The 18,195-nt window shown below is 48.1% G+C and overlaps 1 protein-coding gene and 1 long non-coding RNA gene across 3 annotated transcripts in view; one reads left to right on the forward strand and one right to left on the reverse strand.

The window, feature by feature from the left end:
• The window catches only part of LOC138566955 (serine/threonine-protein kinase MRCK alpha-like), a 2,642,347-nt gene that overhangs the window by 704,811 nt on the left and 1,919,341 nt on the right, over positions 1-18,195 (reverse strand). The gene's annotated exons all lie outside the window — the stretch shown is intronic.
• Positions 1-18,195, forward strand: part of LOC138566956 (uncharacterized) — a 120,991-nt gene that overhangs the window by 21,493 nt on the left and 81,303 nt on the right. The window lies entirely within an intron of this gene.

Genomic DNA, 18,195 nt, shown 5'->3' on the forward strand with positions numbered 1-18,195 from the left:
CCCCTCCCTTTCTCCTTGCACTTCTTCTATGATCTGAATGACACGAGGCCTAATAAAATCATTTGTCTTGTCTTCCCCTCTGTCTTCCCTCCCTTGTCTTGTCGCGCCTAGAAATACTTGTGTACAGGCGCGTTATAAATGACTTATATCATATTTATCAAAGAGTGACACCAGGGAAATTATTTATCTATTGGTAGTTACCACAGACAAGACTAGTCATATTTGCCTCTCAAACTGCCAGGAACTTACATATGGCTCCCCCCACTAATCAGGATTGACCATACAAGGTCTATCCACTTAGGCACACCCACACAGAGGTGGATTAAGGACTCTGGTAAACACTCATTCAGCTAAAACCTAATTTAATGTCACCTTTTAATTATTCAGATCACATTGAGACCACAATAAAAGGTACATCTATATAGATAATTGTAGAGTGTTGTATTGCACCATAATTTAAATGTGCCAGTTCAGCCATAACAAAAATTGTACGGCTAAAATATTTAAGCAAATCAGGTTCAGGCATATAGACATTAAACCCACTCATGTGCTTGGTTGATCAGGGACATTGACTAATTGTACGTTAGCAGAGGAAGTCATAACTAATAAAGTACTCAAATAGGTATGAAAAGATGCTCAATCTTTAAGTTTATAATAGGGGGGTCATAAGCCTCCATACAGCCTCATCTATTGCTGTTGGGAGTAAGGGCAGCTTGGGGGCCATTTACCACGCATTGCAGGTATGGACCTGAGCATTATTCTTGGGAACCAGTGGAAGCTGTACGTGCACCCAGACTGGTAAGACACTTTTATCCTTCAAATCCAGGAAAGCCAGGACCTAGGTGGCCCCCTGGGAAGTGCGGGTAATGTTTGGAGTAAGGGCAGCCAATGGGACGATTTACCACCCTTTGTAGGCCTGTTGTGGCTAGAGCCACCAAGTGTGGGCTAATAAGCCCTGGAGGTGCATTGTGCTGTGGCTCTGACCATTTTGTCCCCATAGAAGACTACATGCCCCATGAGGCTTTAGGGCGGGCTGCGTGCAGATGTACGGACACGTGCGCGTGGCACTTAAGGAAACCGCTCGCCCATGACAGGCGCTGATAATCTTTCTTGATGAGGCACTGGCGAGCGGCGTGAGCTTCAAGGCGATTCGGGCTGCAGCAGTGAGTTTGGGCAGCGTGCTAAACAAGCGGTCAGCGCGGCACTCCTGTGGGGCTTGTGATCCCTGCGTGAGTCTTTGTGAGAAACGAAGTACGCGACCGAGAGCTGCCACAGACGCCGACATCCTTAATTCTTCTTTGCCTTAATTTCTTCTGCTCCGGGTGGCCAGGAGTCCTGAGCACAAGATAAGTAACCTGTGTGTTGTGTCTACGTTGTGACACTCATCTGAAGGGGTTATTTAAAACTTTCTGGCGATATGAATCATGAATCCTTATACTGGCGTTACCTTGTGAAGTAACAAGTTGTGTTGCCGGGCAGCAATGCAACAATAAAGAATCCGAGAGGCATACGGTTTGTTGGCACATGAGGGGTGATGAGTGCCAATCACGCTACCACTCGAGTTGGAAACTGGAGAACATGTTCAGCTGACTGGTCCATGGTGTTACGTTGCTTTGCCTCATGCTCCCATTTAATTTTATACTATTTTTTTTTTAAATTAATTGTTTATACCACACCACAAGCCCACGGGCATCGAGGCCTCAACAGAAATATGCAAGAGACAACCATAAAAAGACAGGACAATTGATCGCAGTCATTCAGGGGTCAGGCAGTTTAGAGGCTTAGTTGAAGAGAAGCGTTTTCAGGGATTTCCTGAACATTCCAAGGTGTGCTTCTTGACGGAGAACAAGGGACAAAGTGTTCCAAGATTTAGCTACTCTTGCTGGGAAAGATCTTCCTATGACTCTTGAGCGCTTGAATGTTGGGCAGCTTATCAGAGACTGAGCTGAGGAGCGCAGCATTCTGCTTGGGGTGTACAAGGAGACCCGGGCTTTTAAGTATTTCGGAGCAGTGCCAAAGATGCACCGGTGAGCAATGATAAGGCTTTTAAAGATAATACGCTTGTTCACTGGGAGCCAGTGCAAGGCCCTTCTGTGCTCAGTGATGCTGCATCTTCTTCAGATCTTTTTTTTGATGCGAACAGCGTCATTCTGCATTGTTTGACATTTGTTCAGGTTGCTTGAAGATCCGATCAACAGGGAGTTGCAACAGTCCAATCTGGACAAAACGAACCGTGGCGCATGTTTTTCTCTGAAATAAACAGGCACAAAGTCCTAAGCAGGCGCAGATGGTAGTTACAGGTGCGGGTCAGCTGGCTAACATGGGCATCAGCACAGAGTGGATTCAACCTGCACACCTAGAGTTTACCTGTTTTTGGACATTTATTGTATTTGAGCCTAAATTGAAAGCTTTGTAGCTAGGACTCAGTTTGGTTAGAGCTGTCAGCGTTTACACCTTCTTCACTAGTTTGTAGTGAACTCCCCTCCTCCTCACCTGAATCAGAATCCTCCTGTTGCAGTTTGTGTAGTCTCCTCTCCCAAATGCTTCTTTTTTTTTTTATAGGTGGGTATGGCTTGCCACGGAATGAAACCACCGTGGGAGTTGACAACAACAACCCAGGGGCCCCCTTCCGGAACAGCCGGAATAGGGGAAAAAGCCGTTAGGCACAAAAAAACCTTGTATGTGTAAGCCGTGATAGTACTTCCTATAAGTATCCGTGGAGACTGGGTTGCTGGAGAAACAGCCACGTAGATTTACTCACTGGGGTGTTGAATAGGTAGTGAGGGTGCCAACGAGATGTTGGGATTGCGCGAATCACAGAAGAAAGCAAAGGAGTAAGTATAAAGTAGGGAAGAGGGAGGAAAGGAGCAGCGAGCGAGAGAGGAGCCACAAGCACGGAGAGAGCGGAAAGGAGAGAGAAACAGCGAAAGGCCGCCGAAGTGGGGAAAGAAAGGAGCGGGATAAGCAGCGTACCGTGTGTACAGAATGGGAAAAACCCTAGCGAAGCCTCCCAAATATGAAAAGCAAAACGCCAAGCCAAGGGTTGCAAGGCACTGTCCGCCAGAAGGGGAAGAACAATATACCTTCCGGCGGGCAGTGTCCGTGCAACTAGACCGCTAAAGCGCATCACCGATGAAACGTGACGGCACTAGCAATGGCGGTTCAGACGCCAGCGATCCCACAGGATCCAATCGGGGCATGACAAGAGCCTGCTGAGAACCCACCAAAAGGAGCTCCGTTTCCATTCAGGCAGAGCCAATTAACGGACATCCTAGATTCAATGCAGTTGTATACTCTGGTCAACATAACCAGATCTTGAGCGTAGTCCCCTGTTAACTTTATGACCACCTGGGTGTCATCGGCATAGTTTTAAATACCACGCCCAGGCATTCGAGGAGCACACAAAAATCTGATGTAAAGATTAAAGAAGAGTGGAGAGAGGCAAGCCCCCTGCGGAACTCCACATACAATGGAAGCAGAGGAACAGTAGGCCTGGCCCCATTTAACTCTCGGCTCCTTGGTGGTCAAAAAGGAAAATAGCTTCCTCTGAGCATTGTCCTAGGTTACAGAGGGTGCTGAGGAGAAGATTGTGATCTACTAGGTCGAAAGCTGCTGACAAGTCAAGCAGCATTAGCAGACACGTTTTCCCCTCGTCAATAATTCCTAACAGATGTGTTTACAGGTCAACTAGAGCAGTCTCTGTACTGAAAGATGGTCGAAAGCCGGATTATCTGTTGTGCAAGATGGAATGGGTTTCGACAAAGGTTTGCAGTTGCAACGTGGCAAACTTGTCAAGGGTTTTCAAAAGGAAATTGCAATTAGTGATTGGCCTGAGATTACCAGACTCTTTTGGGTCAAGATTGTTTTTTTTCCAGGAGGGGGGTAGCTGTAACAATCTTAATGGAAGCGGGCACCTGACAGTCCCTAAAACAAGAGTTCACAGATCGGGTTAGAAAAGGCGCAAAAGATCTTTGTGCTCTAAAATTATCTTAAGTGGAACAATATTTTCAGAGCAAGAGGTAGGGCGCATAGATTAAAGCATTTTTATCATTTCTGCAATGGTGATTAAGATAGACTAAACTTCATTTGTGCGGAATGTCCCGGTGTGGGTGCATCCTCCAGATTGAATTTGATTACTTGGATTTTGCAGATTTTTTATTTGGTGTCTAGCATTATTGACTTTAGCCTCGAAAGCCTCCTGAACTCTCATGCAGCCCTGATTTGTTGGCTGAAACGGGACCTGTGGGGCCTTAGGTTTTACCAATGATTTAAGGACTTCAAAAAGTTTGCCCATCTGATTGGCCGATTCGTCTTTCTGAGTTATAGAAATCTTTTTTTAGTTTCCTCAATTTGAAGTCTCTGTTTTATCTGCTGTGAGTTGTGTAGTGACCCATTTCTGGTGCCCCGGGTTCTCTCTCACTAGCTTTGTTTTCATGGGGGTGGATTTAGCTAGCATAGTTCAAAAATGTCCAGTGAAAGCATCCACCAGGTCACTAACCGAGTGACCACTGGAGGTCTAGGTGATGATGGAATCTAGACCCCTTTGACAGTCCGGCAGCGATACCTTCTTAAAGTTGCGACTATAGACAGTCTTGGATGGGTTTTTAGCTTTTGCTAAGGGTTTATTTGGACAAACAAGGAAGTCAATTACAGAGTGGTCTGACCATACACAAGGCCTGGTCTGCTCAATGTGGATGACTTTAAGGATCCTGTTGACAATCCAATCCTAAAGGTTTTTGTTTTGTTCTTAATTGTTGGATCGTTATTTTGAACATATTGATCAATGTTATTCAGAGCAGCTTCTAGAGCTACAGTTTCCGGGTGTAAATTATTTCCCTGGCAACGATTGAAATCTCCTAAGAGGAGAATCATGCAGTTAGGGCCTGTGAGAGAATTCAGGATTTGGACAATTTCATCATTGAAATCTGGAATGTTATTAGGTGGCCGGTAAACAAGTAGGAAATTAAGACAGAAATTGTTAGTCATTTTTCGCAAGGATTATCTCACAGCCTTGACAGGAACAAGGAGATGAAGAGGCCTAAACTGGTCTGGCAATCATTGCTACTCCCACGCTATGTCCGGACTCTATATTCCCACAGAGAATAGAGTACCCACTGGGATCAGCAAGGTCTATATTCGGACTGCTAGTATCTGTGATCCATGTTTCTGTAAGGAACCGTAAATCTAAGTTATTGTCAGTGATAAGGTCATGAATATCTTGCAAATGTTTGTTCAAAGACCAAGTATTTAGAAAATCTGATATCAACATTTGTCGATGGCATCCTGCTGACCAAGCCGTTGACAAATGAGTGTTCCTGCTTCGGTGAGCAGGGGGTCAGGTTGCTGACTTGTGGGCCGAAAGTAGACATGAAATCAGATTGCTGACTTGCAGGTCCGAGATGGGCTGCTGTATTACAGGACTCACAGAGGATGATGAAACCAGCCCACATGCCTCAGTTGTGTGTAGTAGTGCTGAAGCAGGAGGAGGGGGCACAGGGGGGTGTTAAAGGAGTAAGCTGCACAGAGGGCTCTATAACCATCATAGAGAACGAGGGTGTTGCGGGAACATATAGTGCATCCTGCACTTCTATTATGGTGGTTCTTTCATCACATTTGGCAGTTGAAGAGTGTGAGGCAGACAATGCGTCTAGCTTAGTAAGCTTAAACTTGTTGATATAGGCTAGCCAGGCAGCACGCTGCGCAGCCAAAGTAACCAAGCATCTTGGAGGATAGCCCATATTCTTGGAAGGAAATAAAAAACAGTGCAAGGTTTAGCAGATAAATGGGTAACCAGTATTGCCGGGGAGAGATTTGCCTAGATGCCACTGCACGTTGATGACCGGCAAAGACTGGCTCGTTACTGATGCACCGGTACTGATGCGCCTGACTTATTTATAAGTGTACACCAGCGGTGCGCCTGGGAAATACAGTTTGGGGCAGGGCTTAATGCTCTTACGAAAACAAAAGTGTATGTCTTTGTATCTTGGTGCTCTGTGCTGCAAACACAATCAGTTATGGCCTAATATAAAGAACAGTTTTCAATCCAAGCAGTTTAAATTATGCCGACCTGTTAAGCGCAACAATCATACACAATGGTGCGCGCACAGCGCGTTGCTCGTATCAATTGCACCAGGAAATCCAATACGAGTTTAAACTGTTTCCGTTAATTCAATTTCTAAATCATACACAGTATTTGTGTTCCAGGAGCACACAGTTAACAAGACAATACCTGAGACAATGGTCTAACAGCTGCAATATATACTGTGCCCTGACCAGCGCAGACAGACTTGTTCCTGATGTGCCGGCGGTCATGCGCCTGTGGTATCTATAAAAGTGTACACCAGGTATGCATTAGAAGAACAAGTTACTTCTTACCTTGTAACGTTCTTTCGACGGGATGTTCCTCCGACGTATTCCTCATCTTAGATATCTCCTTCCAGCTCTGCTGGCCTCGGAAAATTCTCTCTCTAGAGGGCGCTGCGCGTCGACGTCCTTCGAGTCGATGTCCCTCGACAGCCGCCGTATCGACGTTCGACGTCATCCTGCCTATAAAGGCCGCGCGCTCAGTTCCGTTTTGTAGCCCACAGTATTACTGTCTGGACTAGACTAATCACCCTGAAGGAGCGTAAGCTGCAACAACAAGGGAAGTAGAACTGCGGGGATGGATGGGAGGGTCGATGAGGAATACGTCGGAGGAACATCCCGTCGAAAGAACGTTACAAGGTAAGAAGTAACTTGTTCTTCGAAGGGATTGTGTCCTCCGACGTATTCCTCATCTTAGATAGGCTCCCATAGCAGTATTCTATATTCGGAGGAGGGAGTACTGACTTCACGCTGTCTTCTATTGATGAATAGAATGCAGTACAGCCCTTCCAAACCTAGTCTCTTGACTGGAGGAGGAATCCAGATTGTAAAAACGTGTAAAGGTATGGACAGACGACCATGTAGCGGCCGCACATATGTCTTTAACCGGCACGCCTCTTTTGAGGGCCGATGAAGCTGCAATACCTCTGGTCGAATGAGCCCTAAGGTTTTGAGGGGTCTCTTTCCCTGCCAGTTTATAACATTCCAGAATGGCTAGAATGATCCATCTGGAAATGGTCTGCTTAGTTATTGGTAACCCCAGCTTGTGACCTATGTAACCTACAAACAGCTGGTCTGCCTGTCTTATCCTGGCTAGTCTACTAATGTAAAAACTTAAAGCCCTCCTAGGGTCTAGTCTGTGTAACCTCTCTTCCTCTTTCCCCGGGTGAGGAGGAGGATAGAAAGATGGTAGGGTAATCTTCTGAGTGATATGGAATTCAGAAACCACCTTTGGGAGGAAATTAGGCTTCACTTGCCTAACTTTGCCTAACTTTGACAACTTTGTCTTTGTGAAAGATTGTATGAGGGGGTTTACAAGAAAGAGCTTGTAATTCGCTCACCCTTCTAGCAGATGTAAGTGCTATTAATAAAACAGTTTTAAGGAATCTTAACGAACAAGAATGGAGAGGTTCGAAAGGTGTACCCATCAGGAAAGTTAGTACTAAGTTTAAATCCCATAGGGGAACTTGGAATGATCTTGGGGGATAAACATTGGTTAACCCCTTTAGAAACTGTATTACCAAGGGTAATTTGAAATAGGATGGTTCTTCCGCAGTACGCTTAAAGATGGATAGCGCTGCGAGATAGCCCTTAATGGTGCCAACTTGAAGGCCTGAATTTGCCAAATATAGTAGGAAGGACAGAACCATTGGTGTACCACATGAAAATGGGTCGATATTCTGTTCTCTACACCAGCTGCAAAATCTGTTCCAACGGCAGCGGTATAAAGACTTTGTTGCTGGCCTCCTTGCCGAAAGCAACACCTCCATAACATCATCAGGGAGGTCCCAATCCTTGTACCTCAGCCGTTCAGAAGCCAAGCGTGAAGGTTGAGGGTTTTGATGTCTGGATGGAGAACCTGACCTCCCTTCTGTGAGAGTAGGTTCTCTCTGAGTGGAAGTCGAATTGGAGGGCAGATGGACAAGTCTAGAAGGTCCGGGTACCACGTTCTCCTGGCCCAATCCGGGGCAATTAGGTTCATGGTTCGCCAGAATCTTCTCAACCTCCTGATCATTTGAGGAATGACAGGGACCGGTGGGAACGCGTACAGAAGCGGAAACTCCCAGTCCACTATGAACGCGTCTCCCAGAGCTCCTCTCGGAGGAAATTCCCTTGAGCAGAACAGGTCGCATTTCCTGTTTAGGCTGGTGGCGAACAGATCTACCTGAGGGGTTCCCCAAAGGGCGAAGATCTCTTGAAGGACTTCCTGAGCTAGCTCCCACTCGTGGGAGACTGTGTTCTGCCTGCTCAGAGCGTCCGCTGTCAAGTTCTTCTCTCCGGCTAGGTGAACTGCCGATAGAGATTCCTTCTTGGATTGCCCAAAACCAGAGCTGCATCGCCTCTCTGCACAGGGGTAGTGATCCTACGCCTCCTCTTTTGTTGAGGTAATGCATGGCCACCGTGTTGCCCGTCATTATCAGGACGTTCTTCCCTTGTACAGCTGGCAGGAAAGCCTTTAGCGCAAGTCTGATGGCTCTCAGCTCTAACAGGTTGATGTGTAGTCTGGACTCCGATGGAGACCAACGACCGCTGATGGTCAAGTCGTTGGCGTGGGCTCCCCACCCCGTGAGTGAGGCATCCGTGACTACTGTTATCTCCGGCCAGGGTTGCCAAAACTGTTCTCCTTTCAGAATGTTCTCCTGACAGGCCCACCACTGAAGATCTCGAGCCACCTTGCCGGGAACCTGAAGAAGATCTGTCATTCTCCCTGAGAATTGTGACCACTGAGTCCTCAGTGCCCACTGGAGGGATCTCATTCTCAGGCGAGCCTCTGGCACAAGGAAAATGCAGGATGCCATGAGGCCTAGCAACCTCAAAAAGTCGAAGGCTGGGAGACGTTGGGCATGCTGGAACTTGGTAACCATCTGTAGAATATCTTGAGCCCTCACCTCTGGTGGCGGGGCATTTCCCAGGGAAGTATCCAGGATCGCTCCTATGAACTGGAGTCTCTGCGATGGTATCATTTGTGACTTCTTTAAATTGAGGGAGAAGCCCAGTCTGTGAAGGAAGTGGCACACGTGATTTAGCTGGATCTGAGCTTGCTCCGGAGAAACAGCCCTGATCAGCCAATCGTCCAGGTAGGGGTAGACGTGAATCCCTTCCCTCCTTAGACTTGCAGCCACTACCGACATTAACTTGGTGAAGACCCTCGGGCGGAGGTCAGCCCAAATGGCAGCACTCGAAATTGATAGTGAGAGTTGCCAATTGCGAACCTCAGGTATTGCCTGTGTTTGAGATGGATAGGCACATGGAAATAAGCGTCCTGAAGGTCCAGAGATACCAACCAGTCCTGGAACTGAAGGGCCTGGAGGATCTGAGAAAGAGTGACCATCTTGAATTTGTCTTTTCTGAGGAATTTGTTCAATTCTCGCAAGTCCAAGATGGGTCTCAGTCCTCCGTCTTTCTTCGGAATGAGAAAGTAAGGGGAGTACCAGCCCTTGTTCCTCTCCGCTACAGGTACCGGTTCTATGGCACCTTTCTCTAGCAGGTCCAAAATTTCCTGCAAGAGGAGCGGATCTGGAGCTTTCTGAGAGCTGATCCCCGGTGGATGACTCTGAGGTGTACGTAGGAAAGGCAGGCAGTAACCTTGGGCGACTGTTTCCAATGCCCAAGCATCTGACGTGATAGCCTGCCATACCGTCAGATGTTGAGTCAACCTGCCTCCTACAGGTGTCCTGTGAGGGGAGTCCTCAGAGTGGTTTTGGGGCGGCTGATGCAGATGCCGATGGTAAAGAGGCACCTGCTGTTGCTGCGGCTTTAGAATATCTACCCCGTCCACCTCGGGTAGTTCTTCTTTGACCCCTTTGAGCCGGTCGTCCTCTACCTCTTCCGAATGCGGAGTAGAAGCGAAAGGACTTGCCCCTCGCAGAGGTTCCTGTGGGACGAAAAGGAGTCCGACGGATTGCAGCTCCTAGGGATTTTGCTGCAGCTTTTGAAGTTTGCAGTTTCTCTAAACTGTCATCCGCCTTTTTCCCGAACAAAGAAGAGCCATCGAATGGCATGTTCAAGAGCCTGGCTTGCACATCTGGGGCAAAACCCGACTTTCTCAACCAAGCGAATCTCCTGGTTGATGTACTTGCCGCCATTGCTCTGCTGATACTGTCAGCCGAATCAATGCCCGTCTGGAGGGATTCGCACATAGCGTCTTTACCGTCCTGTATAATATTCAGGAACGCATCCCTTTCTTCTCCCTCCGGGATGCAGTCAGCCGCTGTAGAAGCACACTCCCAAAGTGTATGGCTGAACCTAGCAAGGGTGCAAGTAGCATTAACAGACTTTAACGCCATGCTACATGCTGAAAAGACTTTCTTTGCCATAGCATCATATTTTTTATCGTCCCTGTCCTGTGGGACTGTAGGATAAGCCGTCTTGACATCGGTAGAGGATGCTGCTTGTACCACCAGACTTTCTGGGGATGGGTGTTTAGACAAAAACTCTGGGTCTGTGGAAGATACCCTGTACTTTGTAGACAGTTTTTTATTTACTGCTGGTATTACATCTGGGGTTTCCCAGTTTGTCATGATCTTTCTCTGAAGAGCTTTATGAAAGGGCACCGCAGGATCCTCTTGTGGGCCTTTGTCAAGAATATCCGTGAGGTCATCTTGTTGGAAAGATTGTGAAGGTGCAGACCACCCCATGAACTCTGTAATCCTGGCCATTAAGGCTCTGTAGGGGGTTTCAGCATGCTCCCCCGGGTCTGGCTTAGCAAACTCCACCTCAGGGGAAGTGTCTAACCCACTTGCCTCATGTAAAGAATCATGAAGATCCTTTAATCTGCGCTCTTCAGAGGAAAATTCCTCTCTAACTGGGGTTACAGGTCCCTGTAACTCAAATGCGCCTTGTTCAGACAAATCACCCTCTTCTAAAATTGAGGATATAGTTCTCAATTGTTCTGAACTCATAAAGGGAGTAAATCCCATTTCCAAGGCAGAGGGTGCCGAACTTGTCATTATTGGCCTCGAAAGCGTCGATGTCGTCGACGCCGAAGGCTTCGAGCGTGGCGTCAAAAACAGAGGTGGAGGCCTCGAGGACCTCGACACAATTGGAATTCTACTCGACAATATCGAAGCCATCGACGTCGAGGGCCTGGGGATAGTCACTGGATGTGTGGTAACCGTGACTTTTCTTGGCGTCGACGCCGGTGTCGAGGCCGGCGTCGAGTTGACAGACCCGTGTGTCGAAGGTCCCCTCGACAACGGCGTCGAAGACATCGACCTCGACGTCGACAGGACCTTCGTCGACGGCGTCGACGGAACCTTCGAGGAAGGTTTGGAGGTCATAGTCCTGCTCGAGGGTTCGAAACGTGCTCGAGAGGTTTCTTTCGCCGGGTACTGCGACTCGCGGCGTTTTTGACCTTCGGGTCTTTCGACCAGAGCATCGCTCTCGGCAGTCTTCGAGGGGGTCGAGGCCGCTTTCTCGAAGACGCTCATCATATTCTTTCGGAATTCCTCCCATTCAGCCCGGGAACTATGTTTCGTGGGGCAAGGGATTCTTTTTGGCGAAACAGAGGAAGAGGAAGACGGAGAAGGGGATCTTCGACGTCTCCTCTTCGAGTGCTTCGATCTCGAGGAGTGATGAGACCCACTCCGAGACCTGGAGCGTGAATGGTGACGAGGAGACGAATGTCTCGACTTCGTCGACGAAGAAGAAGCTTTAAAAGTCTTACCTTTCTCCAGCTTCCCCCTACGCTCCTTCAGGGCCATAGCTGTCATGGACATACAGTCCTCGCATTCCGAACAATGGTGTTCAGCTCCCAAGCACCACAGACAAATTCTGTGAGGATCGGTCAACGACATCTTTTTCCCACAATCTCGACATTTTTTGAAGCCGGATCGAGGAGTTGTCGGTTCTGACGAGGAAGCCATCGAGTACGGATCGAATAACTCGAGGTAAATAGGATTAATCTGACTAAGAACTGAGCAACGGTATTCCGAGGCACCGAGTAAGCGCGGAAAAACGGAACTGAGCAACGGACGCTGCGCGCGGCCTTTATAGGCAGGATGACGTCGAACGTCGATACGGCGGCTGTCGAGGGACATCGACTCGAAGGACGTCGACGCGCAGCGCCCTCTAGAGAAAACATTTTCCGAGGCCAGCAGAGCTGGAAGGAGATTTCTAAGATGAGGAATACGTCGGAGGACACAATCCCTTCGAAATGTAGTTTGGCAAACAACTTCATGCTCTTACAAAAAAAAAAGTGAGTGGATGCATGTACTGCATTATGTTCGTTTCAGCTGCCACGTCCTGTGCCACACAATGTTTAAGTCTCCATGTTATGTGCCGCATTATGCGTGTTGCAGTTTACATTTCATGTGTTGCATTATGTTAGTTTAAAACTTCCATTTCATATGCTACATTATTTGGGTTCAATTCATCAGTGCTGTGAGTCAAGTCTGAATTTGGCAGCATAGAAGGGACTCCCTACGGGGCAGTAGGAGTTGGGACGATTAATAGGGCCTAGAAGGTATATGTATGCGTTTGTACCTTTCCTTCCAAACCCCCTACCTATCCAATCACGTACCCTCAACCTCTTTCCAGTTTCCCTAACCTCCCCCATACCCATCCACAACTTCTCCCTAACCCCCCCCCCCCCAAATTGGCTGCCGTGTGGTGTCCTGTCTGTATCACATCAGATGCCCGTGCCAACCACGGTGAGAGGGTCGTACTCCAGTCTTCCCTCCCAGGCTTGACAGAATTATCATCCCTGCACGAGGGTTAACCACACCACCTAAGCCAAATAGTCAACCACCCCGGGTTTAGCCTTGGTGCTAAAGGCCTTGCAGAAAATTCAGACAGTTAGTACATGCAAGACTGGAGACTAGTACGCTTAAAACACAAGTCAATGGGTTAATTGCTGAAGGCACACCAGTACAGAGGGGCACGTTTGAGGCTCCGTCAGGGGTCTGCTTCACGCACTTCCACAGTGGTAGTACAGCAGACATTAGGGGTGCCTTTAGCGCCACCCGAAAGATTCTCAGGCGATCCATGGAAATATGCTACCTTTTTGACTGTGTCAGTTGCACTTCCTGTGTAAGTCAGCTGCTTTTGAGGCAACACAAGCAAGAACATCATTTGTTATTTCCGATCTGTCAGGGGATGCAGTGGCTTGGGCTGTATGTCTGGTGCAGAAAGAAGATCCCTTATTGTACAATTGGGCTCAGTTTACCAGAGAATTTGGGCGGATATTTGACCACAAGACAATCACGTTAGCACAGGACAGGGAATTGCTAGCACTAAGACAGGGATCCAAAGAGTTGGTGACATATGTGGCCCAATTCAATAGATTGGTGGTGGAGACAGATTGGCCTCAGCCTAAACAAGCAGTCATTTTCTATCAGGGACTTAAAGCATGCTATAGCACATGCAGAGCCGCAACCTGAATTATGCCGCGCCTTGACCACAGAATAAGCGAGCGAAAGGGTGACAAAAGAGACGTGAGGTGCATCTTTTTGCCAGTTTAGACAAAGGCAAGTCCTCCGTTGGAGGAAGGTGAACCTATGCAAATAGGTAGCATCAGGGGTCCTTTGTCGGCCGAGGAGAAAGAGAAGAGGCGCAAGTACAATCTATGCTTATATTGTGTAAAGACTAGTCATCATATACACAATTGTCCCAATACACCTATACAGAATCCTGAAAGGTGAAGAAGGTAGGCGGGAAAAGAGATGGCTCGACACTACAGGGAGATCTTGTCGAGCCCATCCACAGTTCAGCTTCCCAATTTCATTGCCGACACGATACAGAATAAAATTTGATATCCACTGATGTACAATGTGAAGTTATAACATGTAAGAAATGCGCTCATCTGCCTCAGGGCCCCGACACGCAATACAAATAAAAAAAAATACAAATACAAAATAAAAGACCTCATGTGTATGTACTGTTAACATTATGTTTTTCTGAGCGCATGGAGACGGTATCCGCCATTGTCGATTCCGGGGCCACAGGGAACCTTTTAGAAACCACATTAGCCCATAAGTTAGGGGTGCCTAAACAAAGGAAGGAGGATATGGAACCAGTCCATTCAATGGATGGTTCTTGTCCAACGTCAGGTCCCATTACTACTCAGACAAGTCCCATATGTATGCTATGCTTGCCTGGGCATGAGGAAGTTTTTACTTTTTATCTGATTGCGGCCACATAATCATTCTTAGGATTTGCCAACTTCTATCGCAGATTCATTGACAACTTCTCGTAGATCATAGCCCCCATTACCAGGTTGTTACGCAAGGCTACTTGGTTTGTTTGGGATGAGGAAGCTGAGAAGGCATTTCAGAGTTTAAAGAGGGCATTTACGGAAGCACCCATCTTACGACACCCAGCTTTGACGAAGGCTTTTCAAGTGGAGACGGATGCCTTCACTCTAGCAACTGGGGCTATTCTATCACAAAAGGATTCGGAAGGAGTCCTTCATCCAGTAGCCTAAGTTTCCTGAAAGCTAACTTATTGTGAGCAGAGCTACTTCATTACAGACAAAGAATTACTAGCAACGAAGGCAGCCTTCTAGAAGTGGCAACACTATCTTATGGGGGCTCGTCAGCAGGCGGTGGTTCTGATGGATCATAAGAACTTGAAATATCTGAGAATAGCGAAAAACATTTAACATTTAAACAGTTAAGGTGGTCGCAGTATTTTGGAGAATTCGAATTTGTAGTAACCTACCGGCCAGGCTGGAAGAATCGCAAGGCGGATGCCTTAACCAGGCAGCAACATTTGGAAGTTGGGGTGCAGGAAGAGTAACATCATTCCAGTGGAATGCATTATTGGGGCAATCTCTCAAGACTTAGCATGGAATTACAGGAAAGGGTGGTGGGTGTTTCCGGGGGTGACCTTACCATGACAAGATATTTTTTGGCCACAGACCATCTCAGGAAGAAGGCATTTTTGTGGAATCACACGTAACTTTTAGCAGGACACCCGGGGAGCATAAAACCAAACATATGGTGCAACCTTATTTCTGGTAGTCAAATGTGGACAAGACCATTCATACCTACATTCAGGGCTGTGAGGTGTGCATGAGTCAGAAATCGGATCACTCAAGGAAGGAAGGCAGGGTTGTTACAACCGTTACCCACCCCAAATGAACCATGGAAGTCTATTTCAATGGACTTTGTGACCGATTTACCCAAAGACAACAGGTATGACACAATTATTCTGGTAGTGGACTATTTTTCCAAACAACCTCACTTTATTCCATGTAGTGGGATACCTAGTGCTGGAAAACTGGCGAATTTGTTATTAGAGCACATAGTCAGGTTGCATTGTTTACCAACTACCATTGTGTCCGAAAGAGGGTCACAGTTTTGGAGTGTTTTTGTGAAATGCTTGGAATCCTCTGTGCTTTATCTACCAGTTATCACACTCAAACAGATGGGCAAATGGAACGAGTGAACAAAACCATGGAGCAATACTTGCAATGTCTATTAGCAGAGGGAGCTGACCCTGGGTTAAGGCTTTGTGGCTGGCAGAGTTCCTCTATAATAACGCTGAACACGTCTCGTTGGGAATAACTCCCAATATGTGCTTGTATGTGCAAGACCAAAACATAATTCCTGAGAGGTTGCCCACGATTGACCGCCTGCCGGCGGTAGCCAAGCATAAACAGATGCTTCTGAGTATATGTAAAAAAGCACGCCAAAACTTGGAAACAGCCAAGGTAATTTACAGGAGGACAGCAGATCGGAAAAGACAAGTCTCCTCCACATAAGGGGAGGATGGAGTATGGTTATACACGTAAAACATGCAATTGGTAGGGTCACGTACATTTCTACCACGTTTCATTGAGCCGTACATTATTGAAAAATGTATTTCAAAAACTGCTATTAGATTACGGCTGCCTGGTACCAAGAAAATTCCCTCTGCGTTTCATGCATCTTTGGTCAAACCTGCAGCAAACTGTGCCAAGGTCAAGGAACCCCCAGTTATCATGCCTGACAGGACGGAGGAACATGGGGTGCGACGCATATTGGACTCCAAGAAGCGGTAAGGACGTGTGTGGTATTTGGTGGATAAGGTCAGGTATGGGCCGGAGCATTATTCTTGGGAACCAGCGGAAGATGTATGTGCACCCAAACCGGTAAGGCACTTTTATCCTTCAAATCTAGAAAAGCCAGGACCTAGGAGGCCCACTGGGAAGTGCGGGTAATGTTCGGAGTAAGGGCAGCCTGGGGGCCATTTCCCACCCTTTGTAGGCCTGTTGCGGCCAGAGCCACCAAGCATGGGCTAATAAGCCCTGGAGGTGCAGTGCGCTGGGGTCCGGACCATTTTTTCTCAGAGAAGACTACAAGCCCCATGAGGCTTTGGGGCAGGCAGCATGCGCACAAACGAGTGCCTGGGACTTAAGGAAGCTGCTTGCCCGTGCCAGGGGCTGATGATCTTTCCTGATGAGGCGAGTGGCATGAGCTTAAAGGTGATCTGGGCTGCGGCAGTGAGTTTGGGCAGCGTGCTACACGCACAGTCAGCACAACACTCCCTCAGGGCTCGGGCCCCGCGTGAGTTTTTGTGAGGAAGTACACGACCGAGAGCTGCCACGGGCGCCGACATCCTGAATTATTCTTCGCCTTAATTTCTTCCACTCGGGTGGCCAGGAGCGTCCCGAACACAAGATAAGTAACCAATGTATTGTGAAGTAGGAACAAGTTACTTACCTGTAACTGTTGTTCTCCAGCATGGGTCTGGCATGGATTCACATGCTCATGAATATTCCCCGTCGTCAGGCTGGGAATCCTCGGTAAAGAAAAAACCAGTATCAGTTTCGTTTCTGATCTGTCTTTCGTAGTAATAACCAATCACTGGTCTCTGCGTCATACTGACCACAGCCAATGACTGCCCTCTACCTAAGCACCGCCTCTGGCAGCCATCTTCAGATTTGGAAGCACGTGAAGTGGCAGTATGACCAAGTGAAGAGCCGCAGAGGGGTAGGCGGGAGGGTTCGCATGTGAATCCATGCCAGACCCATGCTGGAGAACAACAGTTACAGGTAAGTAACTTGTTCCTTCTCCAGCATGGGGTCTGGCATGGATTCACATGCTCATGAATAAAGAATACATAGCAGTACACACATGCACAACCACGGGAGGTGGCAAAGGCTCAACATTAAGCATCACATCAACTCAACATTAAGCATCTTACCTCCTCACCAGGCTCACCTCAGGCGAACAGGTTGCGCAGCACTGCTTGGCCGACCCTGGACTCCTCCCTGGAATCCCGGTCGACGCAGTAGAATTTCGTGAAGGTGTGCGTCGACCTCCACGTAGCAGCCCTGCATATGTCCAGCAGGGGCACACCAGATAGGAACGCCGTGGTAGCTGCGATCGCTCTGGTGGAATGGGCTCTCGGACGGCCAGGCAGCGGTCGGTTTGCCAACCGGTGACAGTACATGATACAGCCGGAGAGCCATCTGGAGATGGAAGCCTTCGAGAGAGCCTTCCCCTGATTGACAGGTCCAAAGTTCACAAAGAGTTGTGACGTCTTCCGAAAACCTTTCGTGCGGTCCACGTAGAACTTCAGCGCTCTAGCTACATCCAGCGAGTGCAAAGTCCTCTCAGCCGGCGACGAAGGCGACGGGAAGAACACAGGTAACACCAAGGGTTCGTTGAGATGAAAGTCCGACGGTACCTTGGGCATGAAGGAGGGGTGCGTCCTGAGCACTACTCTCGTGTCGTGGAAAGTCAAGTACGGTGCCTTGCAGGAAAAGGCCTGGATCTCTCCCACTCGTCGTGCGGAGGTGATGGCCACGAGAAAAGCTGTTTTCCACGATAGAAACTTCAACGGGGCCGAGTGCAGAGGCTCGAACGGAGGTCCCATGAGTTTGGTCAGTACCACGTTGAGCTCCCACGCCGGGGCCGGAGCCTTCACCGGCGGGAACGATCTGAACAGTCCCTTCATGAACTCTTTCACCAGACGATGAGACCACAAGGACGTCCTGCCCGTGGTTCTGGTGTATCGGGAGATCGCAGCAAGATGAATCTTGATGGACGCGTGTGCCAGACCAGCTTTGGCCAGCGTCAGCAGGTACGGCAGCACTTGGGGAGCCGTAATCCGTAGAGGGTTAATCTTCTGTGCGTGGCACCAGACAGAGAACCTCTTCCATTTGTGTCCGTAGCATTTAAGAGT

The sequence above is a fragment of the Ambystoma mexicanum genome, chromosome 2p (genome assembly GCF_040938575.1).
Source record: "Ambystoma mexicanum isolate Mex_15411 chromosome 2p, UKY_AmexF1_1, whole genome shotgun sequence".
In the NCBI taxonomy this organism is placed as follows: Eukaryota; Metazoa; Chordata; class Amphibia; order Caudata; family Ambystomatidae; genus Ambystoma; species Ambystoma mexicanum.